The sequence below is a fragment of the Prosopis cineraria genome, unplaced genomic scaffold (genome assembly GCF_029017545.1).
Source record: "Prosopis cineraria cultivar Desert tree isolate PC_DT_omini unplaced genomic scaffold, ASM2901754v1 PC3, whole genome shotgun sequence".
NCBI lineage: Eukaryota > Viridiplantae > Streptophyta > Magnoliopsida > Fabales > Fabaceae > Prosopis > Prosopis cineraria.
In genome coordinates, this window is record NW_026555334.1 from 43,064,141 (window position 1) to 43,081,780 (window position 17,640).

Sequence of the window (17,640 nt, forward strand, 5' to 3'; positions counted from 1 at the left end):
TTTCTGAATAAAAACACGACAAAACCGTGCAAGGATGCTTGCTTTTTCTAACGCAACTTGCATCTCCACAACATCTACCAACTCCACACAAAGACAACGGCCCACCCAACGATCTATGCTACAGTCTCCGCGCTTTCTTCAGGTGCTTCCTTTCAGTTTACACACACACACATACATATCCGTTTACACTGCAAAATCAACAGCAGGTGCACGTGTCTTGTAATGCACAATTGCATAATATCACAACCTCCAATGTTTAATAATTAATCAATGACTTTCTTCTTCTTGTAGAACGAGGGCAAAGGCCATATTACAGTAGTAAATTAGACAACGATTGGGGATTTAAATTCCAAACACTCTTGTTGCACTAACTCCCTCAAAAATGGGGAAACCGTGTCAAACACTTAATTCAGTTGAGGCTCTGGATCGCATCCGAAGTACAAGTATATTCCTACTTGAGCAAACAATATGCTACTCAAGGAGTTCTTTCTCGGTAGGTTGGGCTGCAATTGGGACTCATATGATCAGATTCAGGACCTCAGATGAAGTGCAGCTGGTGGTACATGGGCCTCTCGTTCCCTTCTTCCGAAGTAGCCTAGTCTTTACGTGTTCTATAAGAAATTGAGATGAACCAAACACTAATTCCTTCATTCGCTAACGCCCATAAAAAACATTTGTTGGTTTTTCTGCTTCTTGTTTACTGCCGTTCTGCTCCCATCAAATTGATCAAAATTCTTTTATAAACTAGAATGCACGATTTAAGTTGTAAGTTTTATTTCTTTGAAAATAGCATTTTATTTTCTTCACAGGATCAAAGATTCCATTGCGAAGCCATGCCCGTAGATATGATTTTTCCCCCCTTGTAAGATGTCAAGTCTGATGAATCCCAATAGAAGCACACGTTCTTGACAAGAGGCGATCAAGCAATTTCAGTTTCCATCTAATAATTCATATCCTTTCTAATTTCAAGGAATTTACATGAACCCCAACAGGAACGGGGCAAGAAGTTTTTTTTTTTAAAAAAAAAGTAACTGAGCAGGTTCGAAGTTACAAGCTTCAGAGGCCAGCCGAAGCCAAGCCATGCAATCTGACGATGGCAATATGACAGGCAAAAACTGCACAGGTGATGGAGGCGCTTCCATCTTTGTCATGCCCCCCCTGCCATCTCGTCTGGACTAATCAATCTTGGATTCCTGCCATCCACATACCCCCCACCAACAAGAATGTATGTCTAGGAATCAAAAATCAAAATGAGACTCTCTGGTTGCCTGTTACACATTTATCCCACGGTGAACTTGTAGATGCCCTCCCCACTAGCTTTGAGGGTGCGTCGAAGATCACCTTCCGTAAATGTCCCCAATCAGATGTTGTTCATCCATTACAAGCAGTCCTTACTCGTCTGCTCCACAAGCCGATCCATTATTAGATCACCCACCCTGCAAAGGGGAAGTTCGTCTTGCTTGTTCATCACATCTTTTACCTGCGCGCCCATGTCACACAACACACACACACATTTGACATGCTATTTCTCATTCTCCAGGCCATCCACAAGTTTATGCAACTATGCCTACGTGCCCTAACATCACGCACATCTAGGAACTATAGTGTGCTTTAAGCCTTTAACTCTCACTGCACAAATTGGAAATGAAAGAGAAGGAAGCAAGAGCAGAAAGCCCATGTTGACCAATGCAGAGGAAAGACACAGGATATGTTAAGTTGTATGATAAAATCATGTATTAAAGACAAACTCATCAAGAGTTTTTTAAAGGTTGCATGTGCATAGGATGCCCGTTCCTGTCAGCCCATACAAAGCTCCCATATACAAAGCTCCCATGTACAAGGCCAAACCCATGCCTACATGAAAAGCCACATTGGGACAAGAGTAGCTTTCGTGAGGTAACCAACGCAGCATAAGAATGATCATATGTTTTCATCTGTAAGAATCTAAAATTGAGATAAAACAACAGGAGCAAGAAAGAATGAGGGCAACCTTGAAGATAAGACTCTTGCCAATCTGCCGGCTGGATGATTGCTGGCATACTGTTCCTTGCTCAAATTTCTGGCAGACATGGGCAAAATCGCCACCGTATCCCCAAAAACCATCTGGATGGCGGCGGAAGTCACGGGCGCCAGATCAAAGGGGCACAGTTGTCTCTCCACCGGGAAATGTACGTTCATATGTCACATTCCCGCCAGCGGATTCCCCTCGAAGGAAGTGACAAAGATCAAATAGGCCCCTCCCCTCTGGCTCTGGCACTCGGCACTAGCCTGATGAGCTCCTCGGTGGTGCCGGACTTGCTGAACAAGACGAGGATACCTTGACCAGTGAGAATGCCGATGTCGCCATGCAGGGCGTCCACGGGATGGAGAAATGCGGATCGAATTCCTAGGGAGACGAGACTCTGGGAGATCTGTGAGCCGACGAACCGGACTTGTCGACGCCGGAGAAGAAGATGGTGCCGGGGATTGGAGGAGGGTGCGAGTGAATGCCAGGCTTTGGGAACGACCAATGTTGTTGAAGAAGAAGTTGAGTTGAATCTGTTGGGATCTGAAGAGACTGTGAAGGGTGGTTTGGTCGACGTGTTTGAATGACGGGATCGGCGGAACAAAGTACCGGCAAATGCAGGCAAAGAACCCGAGCGATACTAAAACTTGTGAATGTTTTTACTTTTGTGGTGATGGAGACAGTGCTGGAACATTTTGGCAATGGCGGGGTGGTGGGCATGCATTAAGAATTCCATAACTAGTCGGTGGCCGTCCCTCTGCAGACGTAATTGCAATTTACAGGTAAACTTTGCTTGTTTGTCTCTGAAATCTACATCTTTTGTCAGCAACTCCATTCAATCTCTAATTTAATTACGCGTATATTTTTAGTCAATCTAAACCTATTCTTCCGTGATATCCAAATCTTCTATCACACAATAAAATCTTCCGAAACATGCTTCAACGGAAGAAAAGAAATCATGATTCTTGTCTGGTAGTATAATGATTCCCTTTTTTCGTGGGTTGCATAACCTTATTTTTATTTTACACACCATAGCAGACCGAGTCACCGAGTGGCCGAATCATTTTTCGCACAGGGTTTAGCGTCTCTGATCTTCTCAAATTATTCTTATCTGGGTCAAAGAAGCCCATGCGTTTTTTTTTTTTTCTAATAGACTGGGGGGCCCAATGGAGAAGACAAAATAAAATGACATAAAACAAAGGCAAGAAATTTAATTATTATATATTAATTGGAAAACAGTTTTTAAAATTTAAAAATTCATTTCCTCAATCAACCACCGCCTGCCTTCAATAATCATCAACCATTGACCCATCGTTGTTGCGCCCGGCTACCGACCATCACAGCTTCGGGGTCTCCATTTTTATTATTCCCTCCATCTTAAATTATATTATATTTTTTAATAAAGATTTGACTTTAAAACAAGACATTTTAATAAAAATAAAATTTTATTAATAATATTTTTTTGATATTATCTTTTTATATATTTTTTTAATATTCTTTTATCAATTGAGTATTAAATAAAAAGTGTTTTTAAAAGTTTATATTTTTTCTTAAAAAAATAAAATTATAAAATGTATTTAATGAGTTATTGGTATGTGAGATTTTATTTAAAATTTAATTAAATAATATTGGCCCCATCTGGTTAATGAAATGAAATAAAAAAAAAAGATTATCAACATGTGTGAGTAAGATTAAAGAATCATATTTATAAAAGAAAAAGATAATTTAATTTATAGAATTAAAAATTATGATCAAGTTATTTTTAAATAGTGTGGTGATTTTTATATTTTTTATATTTAATTTGAGTTTTATCATGTTCATAGAGAATGGTGATTTAATTGATATTTGTTTTTATTTTTTTAATCTACTATATTTTAATTATTTTTAATAATCAAATAGGATCATGATGTATTTGTCGTATTTGTAAGATAAAAAATAAAAATAATTTTGAGGTGATTTTAATTTTATAAAGAAAAAAGAAATGTAAAAGTGAAAAATCAAACAGACCGAAAGACTTCATGGAGTAGGGGGGAAACGAAGACGTGCTTTACTGTTTCCATTGATATTAAGGTATGTTTGATTTGAGAGGGGAGAAAGGCAAAATTTTAATATTATTTTATTTGATTTTATTTGAGGAGAAGGAAGGAAAAAAAATTTAACGATCATTTATTTAATTTAAAAAAAATATAATAACTAATTTATTGTTATATTTCTGTACATTAGTTTAAAATTTTTTATTTTTTTGTAAAAATAATTTTACAGGTTAATTTAAATTGTAATATTTTAAAAATTCATTATCATTCTGTCATATTGTCCATGTATAAAAAAATTTAAATCAATAATCATAATGACAATAATTTTTTATAAAAATAAATAACTAAATATATAATAAATAAGATAAAATGTAACTTAAAAAAAATCAAATGAGGTAAGTTGAGGTTTGAAAGTGAAATATATATAAAGGAGAGTTTTTTAAATTATGAATGTATTTATAATATTAAAAATTAAATAAAGATAAAATAGTTAAAGAAATCAGCTTCTCTTCAAAAAACTTCAATTCAAAGGGAAGCAATGTGAGTGATTATTTAACTTTTCTCTCCTTCAAAATTTCTTAACCAAACGATCCCTTTTAAAAACCCTAACCAAACATGAGGTTGAATGCCGTAGTCTGGGATTGCTGGGTTGGGTCGTGTTGATTTGATTTTAATTATTATCACTATTATTATTTTGTTTTGCGAGAAGATTTGAATTTAATTTCGGTCGGGGAAGAATGAGAAGGGAGGCGGGGGAGAGCGTGAAAAAGGGACCCGCATGAGGTCCTATCAAACTTTTTCGTACGCAGACACCTAGGCGTCTATCGAGTGTCGCCATTTTGGCTTCTCTTCTTTTTTATTATTTTTTTACAACTGTAATTCAAATTCAATGACTGACCCCGAGCCACATCTGTTCCAATAACCAATAGGTGTGATACAGATTCTACATGTCAGCCTGTCCGTTTCGCAAAATCTCACTTATTTTTCCCTTCAAAACTAGTGCCAATAATGTGTCCCCGGTGACCCTTGATTTGTTTTTTTTTTTTTAATGAAGATCCCGGGACGCAAGACCAAACTTCCGCCGGTACACGGACATGGGTTTATCTCGCCGTTAATGAATTTGGAGGAAAGCAAAAGTAGCAAAATTTACTTCAAAACCAGCAAATGTGATAAAGAAAGAGAGACCACTCCATTTTCTTCCTAATTTGGTTCGGCTGCCCTTCAATTCCTCAACAAAATTAGATAAGAAATTCTGTTCAGAAAACTTCATTTTTGTTGTAGAGGGGGGCACAATGGGCTGAAGCCGAAGCATTCTGATTCTGTTAGCGTATTTTTAGAGCGAGAAGGGGGAAAGGGGGTTTGAGAAGCCACTTGGCTCGTGAGCCTCGTGGAAATTGGGAATCAGTTTCAGCACTGATGAGCACTGAAAGTTCATCCTCTGCTCAGATTTAATTTGTTGGATGATTCGGATGTACAGCATTTCACTTTTATTTAAAAAAAAATAATACATACAGAATATAAAATTAATATAATTTCTTAACTGTTAACTTTTCAAAAAAAATAAATTTTTAAAAAGTATTTATTAAAAAAATTATAAATTTAAATCATAAAAATTAAATCTGAACAATATAAAGGTAATGAATTCTCACATCATGAGCACTAAATCAAGTTAAGAGTGATTTGCCACCCGGAAGTGCTACTCAAGTCAGATGAGTTTTCTTTTTCTTTTTCTTTTTAATTAGCGGTGAAACTTGACCGCTTCTACCGTCCGGGGAGAAAAAGAAAACTGAGCACTATTGAAATGAGGGTTTGATTCTCGCGTGCGGAGGACAGGTTGGGCCAATCAATGAGAGAAACGTAAAAATGAAGGAGTAGGTGTGAAAGGGACATTGAGGATGGTGATGGAGTGGAGGTGCAGAACTGTCATGTGACAATAGGCCGCCCCAGTCTGTGCGCGTGCGTGTCTTAATCAGCCTGTCGTTTCCACCTCTCCATTATTAATGAGCAACGACGTTCCTTTCCTCAATTTCCCTCAATCATCGTACACTTTCATTGTTGTTCAATAATAATAATAATAATAATTCATTTTAAACAGGGAGGGACTGAAACAGTTGCCAGTGTCTGCCCATTCACACCCTACGATCAGCCGAACTGAATTGGCCTGTCCGAGTTCTCGGTATCTACGCATATATGACGGAGAGACCAGCAGGGTTATATGGAATTACAGAAGCTGATAATGTGGGTTGTAGACACTACTCACTAGAATCATCCGATATGAGTATCTATCTATGGTGTGATCCAGTATTAGACAGTGGTTGGCAGGCATGATTGAATGGAATCAACTAGCTAGCTCGGGAATGTTAGGTTCGCGTCCTTTAGCAATATGGATGCCCCGAAGAAGGATCTTTGTTTCTTTCATCACCAGCAATAATGATCTGTAGCTCGATCGGGAAGTGATCCGCGTGAAGGATGCATACGTGAACTGCTTTTCACTGATGACTCCAATTTTATATTATAATTAACATGTCTTTTGTTATATTTTGAGAGTCAACGATATAAAAAAAATAAAATATTTTTGTTTTTATAAAAAAAAATTAACCAAATGTCTCATGTAAATTTAATGTAATATTTTTTTAAACAAAAATTATTTAAAATTATAAAATTAAAGTAAACAAATATTTTACTCATAATTATTAATTATAAATAGATGAGGCATGATAATAGTAAAGTGGAAAGAAAGAGGACAAGAAAATGATAGTTTGATCTTAAAATACAAAAGCAAAAGTTCTTATGCATTGTTATAATTTTTTTTAGAATTGCTCACTGATGCTGCGACACCAAATGAAAAATGCAAAAAGCACAATTTCATTTTATGTGTGAAAATACTCTACATAACTCGTTTTTCTAGGTTGGAGGATGCACCTTTCAGTTGCTGCAATTGGAGAAAACCTTAAGAAAGCAAGGAGAGTCTTGAAGTTTGGGATCAATAAGAAGTAAAGCAAGTCTTCATTTTACCTTATTTTATCAATATTTTCTCTTCTCCTTTTTTCCCATGTTGATTGACTCAAACATTTTCTTTGCCGTTGCAGTTTTCATATCAGCTATGTGTAGTTAAATCTTCTTGTTCTAAAAAATTATGAACCTATTTATGTAAATAACCTTTGATTTACCGTTTAGTTATTGAAAAATAAAGTTTTGATTGTTTGTTGTTAAGCTATCTTGTTCTTGTTTAATGATTGGCCACCACTATGTGAGATTTAAATATTTGGATTGAACCTTGAAGGAAGAAACTCAAATTGCACCTTGAAAACCTAAGATTAGTTTAGCTAATTTGTCATTAGAACATGAATGTATCTAATGGATTTAAGTAATCCTCATGGGTTAGGATCTCTAATACAATTAATTAATTAAATTAATATTTTGCTCTATTTAAATTAATTAGGATCCTTAATAATCAAAAATTACTTTGAATTAATTTAGATTCTTTAACTATCAAAATTGAGTTTTAAGATAATTAATGTAGCAATGAGAGGATTAAAAAGCAAATAGGGGATTAGAATTTTAGAACACTATTCTCTTGATTGACTTTAACTTATTCGTGGATTGATAGTTATTTTAATTGATCATTTTTAATATTTTTATTTTAATTGTTTTAAAATCAACCTTAACTTTTATTAGCTTAACATAAATAAATTTAAAAAATTGAATACTTAATTGTCATTTTAATTAATTCTTTAAAGAATTACCTTAATTTATTACTAGTTTTAATTACAACTTGTATACTTATAATATCTTTTAATTTTTATGAGCATCATTCATCATAATTTTAGGAAAGGGTAAACAGGACAGGCCTTCCATTGTTATAATCCCGAGCCAAAATAATAATAATAATAACTGGACGTCCCGGCTGACCAAGGGCAAAGGAAGATATTCTAAGTTTTTAACGACTTGACTTACGGGGACAGTAAAGGTGCGGAGGAACTGACAAATCCGAATAGTGTAGAGTAAAATCACTCGCCTTGAATTAGCAGTATTTGGTCTCATTTATAAATATTTATTCTTATTTATAAATCATAATATAATTACTTTTATAAAAAAAAATAATCATAACATAACCTTTTAAATTTATTATCTGAGAATATATTTAAAATTTTAATTTTTTTTATTTTTTATTTTTTATATTAATATTAATAAAATTAATATAAATAATTTATAAAGAATACAGAAGAGTATTCCTTACAGTTCCATTTATAAATTGTATTTTAAAATATTTATTTAATTTTATTTATAAGTTACAGTGCGTTTTTTAAATAATATTTAAAAATAATTTTTAAAATTATTTCTAATGAGAGAAAAAAATAGTATAATATTACTTTTAAATTTATTATATAAAAATATATTTAAAATTTTATATATTTTTATTTTTATATTATTTTTATATTGATATTGATGAGGGTTGGTGGAAATATTTGTGAAGGGATTCTGGTTCATTAATTTAACTCTAAATATTTAACATGCCAGTCCTTGGATCTGGGAATTACTGTAGATAACGTGGGGGAAAGTTCAGGGGCGCAGTGGAGGGACGGGGACCTTTCCTTTCCTTCAGAAATGGCAGTCACTAGCCCTAATCACGCACTTATGGGGAACCCAAACCTTTCTGCAGCTTTACTCTCACTCTTTACCCGGTTCTTGCATGTTCGCTCCGTTCAGTAGTTTACTAAACAGTCTTGAGAGAGCACAGAGTTTGTGCTGAGATGTGCAGTTTGGATCAGTGAGCAATGAAGGATCGAAGAATCCCAGCAGCATCCAAAGACGGAGATGTCTGCAGTCAAATTTTGAATATTTTAATTGATACAATTAACCGCGAGGGGCGCAAGAAATGGAAGAGCGAGGGCTGCCACATCCATCGCGCTCATATCGAATGGAATGACGTTTTTTTAAACTAGTAATAGTAGCAACTCAGGGAGACAGTTTGGTTAATTAATTGAGGGTGCCAGTATCTCCCACATCGCATTTATGAGACGCATTTTGAATTTAATCAAGTTCCTCCTCGTCAATGATCCAGAGTCCTCTGCGGAGCCAATGTTATGGTTTAGCACCTAACCTTCGGTGGGGACTGGTTTTTTTGGCGTTTACTAAGGTCATGAAATCTGGACAGTTAGATTTTAGCATAAACAATCTAGATTTAAAATTTTTATTTTTTATTTTTATTTTTAAAAAAATTTTAATAAATCTATTTTATATACAGATTTTATCTAGATGGTACAATTAAATATTAAAAGTTTTTAAAATTTATATACATACCTTGAATAATCTAGATTAATATTAATTTTTTGTAATCTTTATAAATTGATATTTTAGTAAATATAATATTAAAAAATGAATATAATATCCAAACTAGCACTTTCAAAAAATATTTTTTACGAAATTAAAATACTATAACATTTGATAACATTCTTAACATTTGATAAGAATATAAAAAAAAGAAAGATGGATACAATAATTATTCATGTATCTTTTAAATAAAATTAAAATAAAGATTTTTTGTATCTATAAATATGAACGAAGAGAAATTCTTCTTCTACCATTTTTAAATGTCGTTTCTAGTTAGCTTACCAAAACTAAAATAAGTTAATTAAAACAATAATATTATCTTAACAAAAATTTACTTCCCATTTTTAAAGGGTGGTGGGGTTTTTTTAAAAAAAAATAACATATTGCACCTTTTTGGCACTACTGTCCACCTGCATTATACGGAACGTGGGTCCGAGCCCGAGAGGCTATGAAGGGTGTGTGTTTCCTTTCATGGGGAAGGAGTTGGTAAAAAAAAATATAGAAAACTGTTTTTAGAATTGTGCAATAAAGGTTATGAAAAAAAAAATTATGTAAAGAGCCAGTATTATTTTTTAGTGATTAATAAAAAGAAGGCGAGAGTAGTAATTTTCGTCTAATTAATCATTATGCGACTTGTTGCTTCCTTGAAACCCAAGTCTTGGACTCACAGTACATAATATTATTGTCACTCAAAAGTATTGGTGTTTAGCTTGTATTTGTTCCAATTGAGCTGAAATCATTTCGATTGTATTAAGACAAATTTCATTTCGACCTGCAAATAATTGAGATAGGACTTTGTAAGATGAGACAAGAAAGAAGTTCGGGACGAGACGGGACACGGAATCACTATTGTAACATCCAAAAAAAATTAAGCATGATTAATTAGCTTAATGAGTATTATTAGTGTGTTGAGGAGATGTGTGGTTAGAAGGGTCTAATAAATGTAATTAATTATGATTTCAACCATAGATGCAAGTCTGAAATAAGTCAGGCTATTTGAGTAAGGAAAGAAGTGAAAAAGGTGAAGAAATGATCTTTATGCCACATACTATAATGTGTAGACAATCCACCACGGCGCACGAAGACAAACTTAATGTGATCGGGCCTCTCTGTGCCATGTGCCACAGTCAGAGGCTGAGTACGCCACAGAGCATGGCAAAAAATTTGACTTTATCAATTTGCAGTCTATGTGCAAGACCAAAAGAATAGGAAGGAGAAAACAAAAGAGCATGGCTTGGCTCTACTAGGGCACGTACATTGAGACCGTTGAAGACATTTTAAGGCTTCCCAATACTTAAGGTCAGTATGATGAGCTTCCATTCTTCCTTCTACTCTTATATTTATGAGGATTTAAGTTAGAGTTTGAGTTTGAAAGATTGAGTTTCAGTCATAAGAGTTATAGGTCTAAAGCCATTCACTGAAATGAATATATTGGGAGTGATTTAGAGTATTCAAACATGACATTGATCTTTTTGTCAAGAGTTAGTTGGGAGGAGGTATTTTCAGCAAATTTTTGCAATTAATATGTTTGTTGGGAAGTTTGATACTCATTAATAGTGGTTAGATGACTCAATAGCTATAATGTGAGCCACGGAAACCTAAAACAACTCATTAGGTAGGAATGGGTAGTGAATTATGTGATTGATTGATTGAATAGAGAATATAAAGTTATGGTGTTGCAATTTGTTACGAGTAGAATAATGATAATATCCTGGGTTATGATTGTAGTGTGGTTCAAATTGGCAGCATTCAAGCTTATGGGAAGCTTAAGAAGTGATTATTGTAAGGGGCAAACCTTTACCTCTCAAAGGTTTGATGTAATTGAGGAAAATTTAGTTTATATAGTTAAATATTAATTGATTAATTATTAAATTGGTTGACTTAAAACGTGATTGATATTTTAAACTCTTGATGCAAATTTGACATGTTTGAATTCATGATAAATGATGAATTGGTGAGAATGCTTTCTGAAAAATGGAGAACTTTATATATGTTTGCATATAATGAGCAAAGATTTTGAGTTAATGGTTTGTCACTGTAAAATTGATACAATATGATATTTGACATGCGGAGTGAGTTGAACATGTAATCATGGATATATGAATCTATGTTGTGTGCATGAATGTGCTAGAATGGTGCATAGAGAAAGTAAAATTATGGCTTATGAAGGTTGATCACCCCATTAAATCAAATGAGGAATACGTCTTTAAATTGGCATGTTGTAGTTTCATTTTAATCTTCTATCAGATAAAGAAATGAGTCAACTTCATGTTCATATTAGTAGATCCATGAAGATATCTCTTATACTAGTGCCTGTCATGGTTTGTGAATGATTTGAAATTAATTGTTAATAATATAATTGTACTTGTAAATACAATAATGTGGAGTTGTTATTGCCTTAATGATTGTTGTTATTGATGTAAATTTGTTCCCCCTTGTACATGAACATATTAATTGTGATATATCACTTGTCAAATTGTTATTCTTATTTGTGAATCTCTTTATGTACACTATTGGTATCAAGTTATGATATAAAAATGCAGAAGGGTTCATGTACATGTAAAGTGATTTTGATTATAATTTAAAGTTATCTTGTTATACAATGACTTGCTTGAATATATTAACGAACATATTATGTCACCTATCAATTCTATTAACATGAATTGGTATGTATTCATATTAAGGAAATAAGTATTAAAGAAATGGATTATTTCACATGAAGAGCATTTTTTTATGTAAATAACTTTGCAACATCACAATTGCAAAGTAAATGACTAGACAAAAGTGTTGCACATTAATAGTATTAAAGTTGTGCTGTCCAAAATAATTGAATTTCATATTGTAAAAATGTTAATATTTTGTTACAGATTTGGTAGTTATAGTTGTAAATTTATATCTAGTACTAATAAAGTAATTAAACTTAACACTTTAATGAGGTACAAGTTGGCATGACAACTTGGTTGTAACCCACAAGAACAGAAAACACACTAAGTTGGTCCATTGTAGTTATGATTTGAGATCAAGTATTCCTACACAAAATCCAAACATAATTTGTTAAATGATTACCTATACGAGTAAAATATTTAATATAATTTATAAATTTTTTATGTTGCTTATTAAATTTAGAATGTTACTTGTCAGATCCTAACTAGTATAAATTTAAATGTGGCTTATTAATGACAAACTTCAAAAGTAAAAAAATTTAATATGACTTGTAAATTTCTTTTCATTGCTTATTAAGTTCATAATGTGACTTGTCAAATAACTGACTTATGTAAATTCATGCATCACTTGCTAAATGACTAACTTCACAAGTAAAATACCTAATGTGATTTATAAGTTTTTTTTACATTACTTGTTAAGTTTAGGATGTCACATATGCAATATTTATTTTGTGTAAATCCATGCATAACATTTCAAGTAAAATGTCTAATATTATTTGTATATTTTTTTTACATTTCTTGTTAAGTACATAATGTTATTTGTTAAATATCTAGTCATGTAATGCATATATAACTTGTTAAAGTATTAATGTCATTTGTAAAATATCTAATATTACTTATTAACTTTAAAATATTATTATTTATACAATATCTGACATTTGTAAATCCAAAAATAACTTGTTAAATGAACAACTTTATAGGTAAAATGTCTACTGTGACCTATAAGTTTCCTTACATTGTTTGTTTAGTCCATAATGTTACTTGTGCAATATCTAACATATGTAAATCCAAACACGACTTATTAAATTATAATTTTTATAAGTAAAATGTTTAATATAACTTGTAAATTCCCTCACATTATTTATTAAGATTAAAATTCTACTTGTGCAATATCCATCATGTAATCCATCAATGACTTATTAAATTACTAACTTCAATTCTAAAACATCTAATATTATTTGTAAATTTCCTTACATTACTTGTTAACATACTAATGCTTTTGGTAATAAAAAAAATAACTATACCAATACTTGGTAAATACTCAATTAAACTAATCAAAATAGCTAATTTGAACATTAGAAGGAGCACAAATACATTGCAGTAAATTATTAATTTACATTTTCAAGATTGTAACATTAAAGCTCATAACATCCATGCATCTCCAATTATAGAAGGAAGAACATCAAAATAAAATTGTCTTTTAATTATATCATTGTTGCTCTTTTGGCATATGCTATCTAGTTGTTTGATAGTGAATAAGCAGATGTAGATCTTGAATTATTTGAATGTTGCACCAGCTTCCATGAACAACTTCTTCGATACTCTTAAACTTTCTTTTATTCTTTTCTTGAAATTCTTTTATGAGTTTTTTGAATCCTATTACTTGTGCTTCCCTTTTTTCTTGTTTTCCTTTGTCCTTCTTTCTTCTCCACCAAATTTATAGCCCTCCAAAAATCAACATTCAGCTCATTACCAATAAACAAAAACTACTTGTAAATTCACTTACGCAACTTGTTAATTGACAATACTATCGAATAGCACTAAAGTTAATAAAAATTAAATTTTTTAGTAAAGCACAACCTAGGTCGTCTCTCTAAAAGTTAATAGATTAACTATTTAAATTAGGATTATGAAAAGCTAAATAATGGAAGGATTTTTTTATGATGAAATTAATTTTAAAGCACAAACAGCGCATTCAATCACAATCCAATCACCTAAACTTAATCTTCCTCATCTACAAAATAAATTAATTTCATTTAACTTTATTATTTTAGTTTTACTATATATTTTTAAATTATCATTCAAGATTAAACAAGAAATTAAGTTATGAAGTAATTAAAAATTTTTTTAACCTACAACTTAACAATTTTTCTAAATTACTGCACTAGAATCAAAGCATATTAATCATTCAAGCCAGGCTAAATTGCTCTTATAATGCTATATCAATTGATTATAGCATGCAAAGCCTCAGAAAAATTCATAAGTCAAAAATCACGCAATAAAACTACTTCGATTAACAATAGCAATTAGAGTATAAAATTTATAGGTAGAGAAAAGAAGAGCAAATTAAAATAAAACTAAAATAATTTTTTTTGAATATTTAATATTTAATTAAAGCTTAAGATTATGATATGTAATTAATCATATTAAAAAAATTAGCTTCCCATGACTTGAAACTTGTAAATCACAGCAACTAAAAAGAGAATCGGCCTCACCATCTCAATTTCTCTCCTTCAATTAAGAAGTCATCCGTCCCCTTTTTGCGTCTTTGACTCTTTGTATATAAAAATTAATAATTTAATAAACAATAAAACTATTTTAAATAACCTAATTTAAAACTACACTAAATAACTCAAAATAAATATCAATAAAGTTTAAAAATTTAATTCTTGACTTGATTTTTCAGTATGCTCATATTCTTCTATCCAAAACAATCTTCATTAATATACAAAAAAATATACAAATAAAAAATGTGTAAAAATATCAAAGATATCATTTATATTTTAGATTGGCTAATAGGATCAAATAATATCTAATTAAACTCAGTTAGTCACAAATAAATATTTAAAACTCTAAATTAAAAAGATAAAAATATAAATTTTTCATTTATCAATTAATCATCCAACTCCACTTGTTACATGTGTAACAACTCATTCAGTAGTTGTGCTTGTTAATCTAATAGATGTATTGTAAGTATGGTTTCCAATAGTGTAAATTATGATTATTATATTTCATCCACTTTGACACTTTACCAGCATATAGATAGACACGTTGCCTGTAAAATTAGTATAAACAAGCAGTAAAATCTCTAATACCATTTGTCATTCACCATTTGTCATTCACCCATAACTTTTTCATTCTTCCAAATCAAGTGAGGGTTTCAAAACACAAAATGAAGAAGCAACAATAAGAAAATGAAGGCATGCAATAACAAAGGGACAAATCACTAATCTTAAATAGTCCATGAATAGGAAAAAATAACAATGCAAGGCAAAATGAATAATCTTAAACTTTTATTTACCAAGTTTTTTTTTTCTCTGCGAGCATCAAAACGATGAAAAAATGAGTTGCGAGATGCAAACCAAACAAAACACCACAATGTCCAACAAGAGAGAAAGTCCCCACACTGAATGGTTTGCATCAATAGACGAAAAATTGAGAACAAACTTATTATCAAAAGGAAGTAAGATATTGGTGATTGAGTGTATTTGGAGAGAAGAAGACTCGGCTTTCGCACCTTTGTGCAGGTCCTCAATAGTGGAAGTTGAAATCACTAAAGATGAGAGTGAAAACATCAACCAAAATCTGGCCGAAGCTGGGAATGGAAAAATAAAAGTGAAGATCTTGATGAAGATGAAGATGGAGAGGAGGCCTTGTTCTTTTTTCGGAAAAACGAAAACCTAATTCGCTCCTTTTCCATGATTAGACGCAAATTGAATGCTTTTTTTAATCTTTAAACTAAAAGTATTTTCATTTTTAAAGTAAAATCTTTAAACCAAATTTAGGCCTTATTTTCGCTTTAATTTTAGAGAATTGAACCAAGGTTTTAGATTTTTTAGAGACCCACTAATAATTAACTCTCTTCCCAATCTTTTACTGAAATTCTCCCTTAATTCTGTAACAGAAATCACCAAAATCTTATTTTAGTGTAAGCAAACGGTTTGCATCGATAAAATCAAATATATTAAATTATAAATAACAGTGGAAATTGAAATTCTGTGTTAGCACACCAAAATAATGAAAACATGTATTATGCGTCCTACCTGACAATGAAAACTTTTAAATTGAAAACTTGTTTACCCTGACTAGTCAATAAAAAAAATCCTTCACTCACTCTATTAACCATTATGTTTTCCCCATCGATCAAGAGGTGTTTTCATTTAAACCGCCTACAGCCAATTATCAACACAATGGTAGGCGTCATTGCATGCGTACGAATTTAAAAAATATATTGTATTTAAGTTTTAGACAGAATAATGTACAGAAGTTCACTTTTCATGACCGTCTGCCGGCTGATGAGTTCCACAATATTAATTTTTTTCTTCTGATCAGGAACTAAACCCTATAATTCACACAACATATATATATATATATATATCTGTGTGTGTCCCTCCATATATACATACATATACATATATATAAATTAACAAAAAAATGCAAAAGAAATCTAGCCATATTCGGCTCTATTCAGAGGCATCAGTCTCCTTGTGTGTGTGTGTATTTAGATTATTTTAATTTAATATTGTATGTTACTCATTTGCATGCGCTTGTGAGCGTCTGTGCAAATAATCGAAAGTTGAAGCAAATAATATATATTGCAAATAATCTAAAGTTGAAACAAATAATATATATTGCATATAATTAAATGGAACTAGATCATCTCTGAATCTCATCATAAATTTAACGTGCCTGCACAAAATGAAGCAAACTTAAGAATTAACTAACTAGACGTGTCAGTTTTAACACATCTCAGCAAACACGAGTGGACAGTAAGTAAAAGCTACTGGGGGACTGCACCCTTTAGCATCAACGCGTGTAAATAACAAGCTACAGAAAAATTCTTAGGGTTAATAATTAAAGTCATATTTGAACGGTGATAAAACGAGATTATTATAAATAAAAAAAAATATTAAACCGATCAAAACACTGGTTATCAAGTTAATAGAGTGAGTTGACTCAAATTTCTGTACTACAATTAAAAAAAAATACATATATGGTTCTTGCATACATATACTCGCCACAAAGGGAAAGCAGCAGAGAAATTGATTGAAATACAAAGACCAGCTGCGACTATATTAGATTTCATAACGAAAGATCTGATGAGTAGCTTAAAAAGAAAAAAAAAAAAAAGCTTTTGCACTCGAGGTTCTTATATTATGGAGAAAGCAACAAGTGAAAGCCAGGTGTCTCGGATTATATAAAATAACAAAGTATCCTATCAACTTTCACTTACAAATCGAGTACGATGCATGCTAACAGCATCAGTTTAATTATGCTGATTGAAAAATGAACTATATAAAGCTATATATGCTTTAATTGTACATTTCACATCCTACATGTATCAAGGGAGATTCTAAACTAACATCAGAAAAATAAACAACGGTTCTCGCAGTGACGAATGCAGAGGGGGGCAAGTGCCCCCACAATTCCAATGTTCCTTCATTTTTTTTAGTTTTTTTAAAATTTTCTTTGCAAAAAATGCGAAAATTAGTTTTCCCCCCATATTTTTGATGGTTTTAAATCCCCTCCCCCAAATGTTGGCAAGTCTGGATTCGTCACAGGTTCTCGTAAAGCCTAAACTTACGATATACCTTAAGGATTAGGA

The 17,640-nt window shown here is 31.9% G+C and overlaps 2 pseudogenes; both read right to left on the bottom strand.

The window, feature by feature from the left end:
• LOC129305636 (uncharacterized) overlaps positions 1–651 on the bottom strand; it is a 6,610-nt pseudogene extending 5,959 nt beyond the window's left edge.
• Positions 652–926: 275 nt separating this feature from the next.
• On the bottom strand, positions 927–3,135 carry LOC129305637 (probable arabinose 5-phosphate isomerase; annotated as a pseudogene).
• Between the last annotated feature and the right edge of the window lie 14,505 nt (positions 3,136–17,640).